Below are 8975 nucleotides of genomic sequence, written 5' to 3' on the forward strand. Positions count from 1 at the left end.
TGCTAGAGTGGCACATGAGGAAGACCATCTGACAACGCCAGTCAGAAGTAGACAAGGACCATGTGGAGTGGAGGAACTGGGGTGGGGTAGAAAGAGGAAGGATGTGGCCGGGGTCAGCAGAGGCCTCAGGCAGAGCTGAGACAGGGCTGAGATGGGCTGGTCCAGACCCCAAGGGCTTAGGTTTGGGGTTCAATGGGGCCTTACAAGATACAGAGGCGGAGGAAGAGGCTGGGTTTCCCAACCAGAATCCCTGGAGGAGGAATCTGTCGCCTTTCTCTGGGGTCTGCACGAACAAGCAAAGGGGAGACGGTCAGCGTCGCCCTGCAACGCAGGAGGCTCCCCAGGGGAGCTCTGGTCGCAGGGTCTAAAGCCCGTGTCTCCCTCAGAAGGTGGCACCGAGAGTGTGGTTTCGTATTCGATCCCAGCTGGTAGTTTTTTCCAGGAAAAAGAAGCTCTTGGCTTATAAAAAAGAACCGTGCCCAAATCCAAATAATTGCACTTGTGTAACACGAAAATGGGCTGAGAGGGCGAGCAAGAGTTAAAGAACCACAAACACCAGGCATGAGGCTGTCCTGCCAGCCCCACTGCCCCTCTCCTTTGGCCCGAGGGGGAGGCCTGGCCGCCTGCCGCACGGTGTGGAAAACCCAGAAGGAAAACAATTTTGAAATTCTACTTGTGATGGATACACTTCTGGCCATTTTGGCCATTTTTCAGAGCCAGGCCTCTTCTTCCCCATCCTCAGTCACAACCTCCTTTGAATTCTTTAAAAGGCTCTACCTTTTGTTGTCATGTGGGCTCACTGTTATATAGCACATTAAATGGAACAGGTTTGCGAGCAAAGGACATTGAGCTTTTTTCCTGAAATATGACTGGTAACCCTTGGCTTCCCTTGTAACCTGTGACTTTCCTATACCTGCAAATGGTCCTGCCGCCCCCATGTCGCTCAGGCCCAAAGCCTGGCTTTCGTATTTGATCTCCGCTTTTGCTTTATCCCCACATCCAAATCCATCAGCAATCCTGGGGCCTGTTTGACTTCAAAAATATTTCCGTCACTTGTCCACTCTTCCCACCATCTCTCCTGGGTTTTGTGGCTGCCTTGTTCCTCTCCGGTGCCTCCAATTCTGGCTGCTCCCGGCAGCCAGGATAAGCTTTGACACAACACGTGGGATCATGCTGTCTCTCTGCCTAAACCCTCCACACTCGAGCCTGCCTTCCTCACGTGCCTCCTGACCACCGCTTCCTCCTCGAGGCCCTTCTCGCCTCCTGTACACACTGATCCCTCTGTTCCTTGAACGTATCAGTTTCATGTCTGCCTTAGGGACTTTGCACTTGCTGTTCCCTCCTTCCAGAACATTCTGGCTCCACCCCTTTGCATGGATGCCTCCTCCTCACCTTTAGGACTTGGCTCAAATATCACCTCCTCCAAGAGGCTTCCCCTGAGCACCTCCTCTTGACAATATCACTTACATCCACAATTATGTCACTTTTTAGTTTCTCTGGCTAAGTTAATTTTATTTGTTTACTTGTTTCTTGTCTTTCTCCCTCTCTAGGATTCCAGGAGAGCAGGAACCTCGTCTGGGTGATTTACCACTACATGCTCATGTCTAGCGTTTGGGGTTCAATACGTATTTGTTAACTGAATGAATGAACGAACGAATGTTCCGACTCTGCCTTTGCTAAACTTGTAGGGATTTTGCAACTTCTCTTACATAGTCAGGAGCTTGGTAATCTGTGTGCGCTCTCATTCCAAGGATTTTAGGCTTGCCTGGCCAATCAAGTCACAGCTCATCAACTCTTGGTGGTCCCACCCCTGCCAGCAGGGCAGAGAGCACACGGTAAGTTCTCGGGGCGCACTTGTGGGACTGAGCTGGTTACCTCAGCCTGGCTCCTGTATTGGTTATCCGTGTGACTTCCAACAAGTCAGTATATCTTTTGTTGTTTATATTCCGCGTCTGGAAAGATAAAGAGGTTTGTACAGATAGTCTCTAAGATTCTGTTTGACTTTCAAGGACCAAGATGGAATTAACTAGCTCAGGGAGGTTTTGTGCATTGGGAATGGGTGAGGGTAGGGAGAGGATGTGAGCAGTTTGGAGGAGGGCTCAGACAGGACTTCCTTCCCAGGGCCTTGAGGCCTGGCTTTGGGGGACCCTTTGGCTGAGATTTGCTCCCCCAAGTTTAGGATTTGCCCTTTGTCGTTTCCTGCTTCCTTGGGGCCGTGACCATGGAAGCATGGCTTCAGGACCGGGACAGTTTCTTTTTCTAGTCTGTCACAGAGCAAACATCTCCAACCTGAGGCAAACGAACGTCTGAAATCACTCACGCGGGCTTGGGGATGTGCCAATGAATGTATCTGGGGGAGGGAAAGTTATTTGCTTTTGCCTTCTCCGAGGGATCTGTGCCCCCTCAAGTTTAGGAGCCCGTATTTGGAAGGCGAGGTTGACTAAGATGCGTAATAGAAGGAAGAGGAGGAAGAAGAGAGAGTATCCTATTTCCTAACCTTTTCATGTCTCTTTTGGCCCCGTTTCCTGCTCAGTAAGTTAGACATTTGGGTGATACTAGAGTAGCATCCAGCTTTTAGAATCATGATGCCTACTTCTATTTCGTGTACGTTATCTCATTTATTCTTTCCAAAAGCCCCGTGAAAGCGTTCCCTGTCAGCATCCCTGTTTTCCAGATGACAAGGTTTGGTGAGGTTCGGTGACTGGCCTGAGGTCACAGAGCTTGTGGGTGGCAGAGCAGGCGTGGAACCCAGCTTCTGGCTCTGGGGGGGGGGTCTCCTCCTGGCAGTCTGGGCCAAGGAGAGTAAGGAGAAGGGAGAAGATGAGGAGGTGGAGTAGGGAGAGGTCACTCCCAGGTGGAAATCCTTGGTTCCTTCCGTTGAATCCAGTAGGCCTCCCGGAGAAAGGGGTGTTTGGGGAGCGCAGGAGCTGGGCTGTGGAGTTGGGGAGGGGAGCAACTCCCAGGCCGCTGGAAGCATCCTTTCTGGTGGGTTCTCAGGTATTTATGGCTCTTCAGATGGCTGGAATGCAGGTGTGGGTTCGCTATCGGACTTTGGGCTCCTGCTGCCGGCCTCGGCCGGGGAGACTTTTCGGAATGTGCCCCTTGCCTTCCAAAGCCACCTTTGGCCTCACCTGCTGTTTACCCTCCTCTTCCTCCCCCTCTATCCCCACCCCCTTGGCAGCCTGAGCCGGTGCCAGGAAATTGTTGGTCAAAGGTGAGGTCACCAAGAACCCGGAGAAACAACAGGTCCTCAATAACTTTATCTGCCTTATAAGGTTCCTGCTGTCCTGTGTCTTTTGCTCCCTTAGAAGCTCAGATTCTACTGAGCAGAGTTTGGTGGGTATTTCTTCCAGACTGAGCCTTCTGAGACGTTCCCCACTCTTCCGGTTTGTGGCATGTGGTTTATATATCTGTCAGGTCAGATCTCAGGTTATGTGGTCACCTGAGTTTGGAGGTCAGCTTCCTAGTGAGGCTGTAAGCTACTGGTGGGAAGGCAGTGTTTTGTTTGTTTGTTTGTTTGTTTTACCATTGTATCCTCAAAGCCCGTCTTGTGCCAATGTCTGTTTGAGCCAATAAGGGTGAATGGAGGAATGAGACTAGTATCCTGGGTCTACAATTCAGAGCTCACCTCCTCTAGGAAACCTCCTGGGATTACTTCCACCCTGTTCTTATCATCCTCTCCTTCCTACCTTTGGTCTGCCTGTCTATCCTGTCCTGACTTCTACTCACTGTTGCTATTATTTCAGATGTATGTTCAACCACGAGCGAGCTCTGTGAAGGCAGAGAGCGTGTCTTCTAATTCTCTCATGTGGCCCCCTGACCACCCCCCCAACCCCAGTGCCGCTCACACAGCAGACCACTAACTGATGCTTACTAACTAACTGGCCTGTGGGATCTGTGCCAAAAGGGGGGCCAGGAAGGTCAGATTATTTCTCAAGGTCACCCAGCTTTTGAATGAAAGAGCTTGGGCCTGTCTTGGCCCAACCTGCATATCATGACTCAGATCTGGGGCTCCTTTTGTGTGTGGCGCTGATATTTAAAAACCATTGAGGGGCGCCTGGGTGGCGCAGTCGGTTAAGCGTCCGACTTCAGCCAGGTCACGATCTCGCGGTCCGTGAGTTCGAGCCCCGCATCAGGCTCTGGGCTGATGGCTCGGAGCCTGGAGCCTGTTTCCGATTCTGTCTCCCTCTCTCTCTGCCCTTCCCCCGTTCATGCTCTGTCTCTCTCTGTCCCAAAATAAATAAATAAACGTTGAAAAAAAAAAAATAAAAACCATTGATATTTATTCGTTTTTCACTCAAAAGATGTTTGGCCAGAGCCTTCGATAGTAGGCTCCGGTTCTCAGAGCTGGAGGTGATATAGTTCCTAACCTCAAGGAGGTGAGATATTTATCAGAGCAGTCCTCGGCGCTGGAACCAAATGTTGGGGCGGTCCGAGAAAGCTTCCCCGAGGAGGCGGCACGTAGGCCCTTAAAAGATTCTTACATAACCATTCATTTGGTGTAAGCTGTTTAAGAGAGTTCTTGCCCATCTCCGTTAGCCTGTGACCCGACTGGGGGCCTGGTTCATGGAGAGGAGGAGAATGGAGGTCATATCCTGTATCAGCAACCCCTGCTCCGTCTGGAGCCACACACACAAGCTAGCAATGAGAGGGCCCGTCCCCTGCAGGCAGACATGCTGGCTCAGAGATGGGCAGAGATACTCCTGAGGCCCGACAGTGACTCAGGGTAGAACCGGGTCCAGAATCCAAGTGTTCCGACTCCCACCCGCGCTCTCTCCCAGAGATCGCCCAGCTCCCTTTGTCTTCACTAGGCCAGTGCCTTCGCCGGGCTGCACTCAGGCTCTGGGCTGGGTGCTGGGCCCAGATAGGGTGGTCCTTACCAGGGTCCCCTCCTCGCACAGTGGTCAATGGTCATCGAAAGGACGGCTCAGGCTGAGATACCTGTTGGAAGGAGGTGGGGGTACGAACGAAGCCTAGTGATTGGGGCAGAGAGGATGCCCATCAGAGAGAAGATGCCTCTCGGAGACCTGCGTGCACAGCAGAGTCCCCATGTCTCAAGAGCAGAGGGCAAACCTGTCAGAGGAAGGGAGAGGGGAAGGGACTTCCTGGCTGTGGGCCTGCCTGAGCAGGCTGCGTGCAGCTCCCAGGCCGTGTTTTCCCCAGCAGCCTCAGGGCACAAAGTCCAGTGGGGTGATTTTGTCATTTCTTCCCAGGGCAGCCTTAAAGGGCCAGGACCTTCTCTTGGGGTTAATGGTTACCTGTCCAGTCACCGATAGCCCCAGATGTCAGTGTTTATGAGGATGGGTGGGAGGTGGTGACAAAGGGGTGGCCTGGGGTGACACCCGAAGAAGAGGATGGTGGTGCTTTTGAACACATCCTCTCAGGGGCTTCCTCCTCTCCTGGCTGGCCTTGGGCCATGTGTGCCTTTAAGGGCAGATGGCCCGGGGAACTTGTGAGCCCAAAAGGGAGGGTAAAGTCCATGGTGCTGTTCCCCCCAGCTCTGGCAGAAGAGCAGTTTGGGAGAGGAAAAACCTGCTGGGCTTAGGACTCCCACTGTAGGGGTGGGGGGTCTTCTAGCCAAATGAGAAGGAAGAACACGTCTTGGAACCTTAGGAGGTCAGGCCTTGGCTAGGCAGTTCCCGGCCCCTCACCCCCAACCACCAGACGTACTCGTGTCCCACACACTCGGAAGGTACCCCAACATCACTCCATCCTGACCTGGCAACACCCCAGTCCTTCCATTCTCCATCTCTGTCCCACCCCCCAGCCTTGAGAAGCAGAATCATGGGTAATAATATTGATTATAAGGGCCACCCTTTGTTGGGCCCCGGGGATATACGTAGATTCGTTTGTCATCCTTCCAACAGCCCCGGGAGAAGGGGACAAATCTCACCCCCCACGTTTACCGGAGTGGATAAGGGAGAGCTTATGTAACGGCTTGGGATCACACAAAGAGCCAGGGGCAGAGCAGGACTCGACCCCTGGTCTGTGTTGCATCAAAGTGTTGTACTTTTAGCCACTGTGGGTGATGGGCTGCGGCCCTGCTGTTTCTCCAGCAGGCTGGCTCAGCCAAGCCTCCAGAAGACTTTCATGATTTGCCCCATCCAGCCTGGAAATGGATGGACGAATAAGCAAAACGCGGTCTATGCTTGCAATGGAGTATTATTCAGCCCTCCAAAGGAAGGAAGTTCTAACACACCCTACGACGTGAATAAAACTTGAGGATATTTTGCTAAGGGCACTAAGCCAGTCACAAAAAGACAAAGCCACAGGAAGAGAATGATTGGGTCACAATAACCCCAGTTGTTAGTGCTTGCGAGGATGGGTGGGAAGTGAGGGGAATCCAGTGGCCCTGAGCTCAGCTATGTTGGGTTGTCTGTCACTGCCTTGGGCTCCGTGGTTGCATGTGGCTGTGTCCTCCCTGCAGCCTGGGGGCTCCCCAGGGGCAGAGGCAGGGGCTCTGAGGGGCTGTCCCGTAGCACAAGCCTGGAGGAGGCAGGGGGATGGACAAGAAGATGACCCTCACAGGAAAGCCTGGGGCAGACAGGGCTGTCTCTACTTCTGAGAAGCCTTCACCTCAAGCTCGCTCTTTCCTACTCACGGTTCCCAGAGCTCTTCATGACCCCTTTCGTCTTTTCTCAGGCATTGAAATCTAATGACTCCCACCAGATTCCTGCCTGTGGCTTTTAACCGTTAGCGGCTGGCTCAGAGACCGCAGGCCGGCAGGCAGCCTGTCCTTTCTCAAGCCCTTTGCACCCGCAGTATGGGCACGGCAGAGCAAGTTCCATTAACCCCACTAGACAGATGAGGACCCTGAGCCCCAGAGCGAGGAAGTGAGGCGGCCAGAGCCTCGCCAGGGCCTGGTGGCAGAGACCAGGCCTTGCCTCACTCAGCTTCCCCCCTGTGCGGCCTCTCGCTGCCTCGGCACCGGCCCTGCCTCAGGGAACTTTCTCATCTTAGCCTCGCCAGCTTTGGAGTTACACTTGGCCTCTGATTCTTTTCCTTAATTTTTGTTTATTGTGGGAAAGTACACTTAACATAAAATTGACTGTCTTGACCACTCTAAAGCGTACGATTCGGTGGCACGACGTACATTCGTATCGTTGCGCCACCATCACCACCGTCCTCCTCGGGAGCTCTTTCGTCTTTTCCAACTGCAGTTGTGCGCCCGTGAAACACCAGCGCCCCTTGTCCCCTGCCCCCGCTGCCCCCAGCTCCTGGCAACCACCATTCTACTTCCTGCCTCTATGAATCGGACTACTGTAGGTACCTCAGGGAAGTGGAATCATACGGTATTTGTCATTAAAATTTTTTTATTTGAGAGAGAGAGAGAGCGAGCGAGCAGGGGGGAGGGGGAGAGATAGAGGAAGACAGAACTAAAAAAAAATTTTTTTAATGTTTATTCGTTGTTTTGGAGACAGGGAGTGAGAGTGAGTGGGGGAGGGGAAGAGAGAGGGGAGAATCTCTTCTTTAAATTTTTTTTTTAACGTTTATTCTTTTTTTTTTTTTTTTTTTTTGAGAGAGACAGAGCATGAGTAGGGGAGGGGCAGAGAGAGAGGGAGACACAGAATCTGAAGCAGGCTCCAGGCTCTGAGCTGTCAGTACAGAACCCGACTTGGGGCTGAAACTCATGAACCGTGAAATCATGACCTGAGCCGAAGAAGTCTGATGCTTAACCGACTGAGCCACCCAGGCACCCCTCATTTTTTTTTTTTTTTTTATTGATAGCTGTTATCCTGATGGGTGTGAGGAGGTACCTCACTGTAGTTTTGATGAGCATTTCCCTGAGGATGACTGATGTTGAGCATCTTGTCATGTGCTTATTGGCCATCTGGATGTCTTCTTTGGGGAAATGTCTCTTCAAGTCCTTTACCTATTTTTGAATTTTTTTTAAAAAAAAAATTTTTTTTTCAACGTTTATTTATTTTTGGGACAGAGAGAGACAGAGCATGAACGGGGGAGGGGCAGAGAGAGAGGGAGACACAGAATCGGAAACAGGCTCCAGGCTCTGAGCCATCAGCCCAGAGCCCGACGCGGGGCTCGAACTCACGGACCGCGAGATCGTGACCTGGCTGAAGTCGGACACTTAACCGACTGCGCCACCCAGGCGCCCCCCATTTTTGAATTTTTGAATTGGGTTATTTTGTTGTTGTTGTTGTTGTTGTTGTTGTTGAGTTTGGGGAGTTCTCTATATATTCCAGATATCAGTCCCTTATCAGATATCAGATATGTGCCTTACAAATATTTTCTCCCATTCTGTCGGTGGCCATTTTACTCTGTTGACAGTGTCTTTTGAGGCACCAAAGATTTTTTTTTTAAGTTTATTTATTTAACCAATCTCTACACCCAAAGTGGGGCTTGAACTCACAACCCCAAGGTCAAGAACCACATACTCTAACGACTGAGCCCACCAGGCACCCTGATGCACAAAAGATTGTAAGTTTCACAAGTGACCCTTGTTCTTGAGGCTGTCATGCTTGGTGCTGGCTCCTTCGCTTGGGGTTCCAGAGTGTTCCATACCTATTTCTCCCTGCGTTGACGGCCACACTACCTGGCTGACCTCACCCACCAACCAGAGAGCTCCCTAGGGGTCAGGCCCCGGCCTGGCTGAGGTCGGCCTGGCCAGCACCAGCAGAGGGCCTACCCACAGCAAGTGCTCTGTGTGTGTCTGGTGAAAGGGTGAGGATAATCTGTCGTGACACATGATTTGGGATGGAGGTGGCATGGTGGGAGATGAGGGGCTCCCGGGGCCATGGAGAATGGCTGTGAGGTGGCCATCAGGAGTGGGGGGAGCAAGATGGCAGTGAGCACAGACTCTGGACCTCGTTCAAATCCTCCTCTTGGCCGTGCAGCCTTGGGCAGGTTACTTAACCCTTCTAGGCCTCGATTTCTTTGCCGTCTTTGAAATGGGAGTCATAACAGTATCTAGCTTAGAAGGTTGGTTATGAGAATCAGATGACTCATAAAACACTTAG

Source organism: Prionailurus bengalensis, chromosome B2, assembly GCF_016509475.1.
Source record: "Prionailurus bengalensis isolate Pbe53 chromosome B2, Fcat_Pben_1.1_paternal_pri, whole genome shotgun sequence".
Classification (NCBI taxonomy): domain Eukaryota; kingdom Metazoa; phylum Chordata; class Mammalia; order Carnivora; family Felidae; genus Prionailurus; species Prionailurus bengalensis.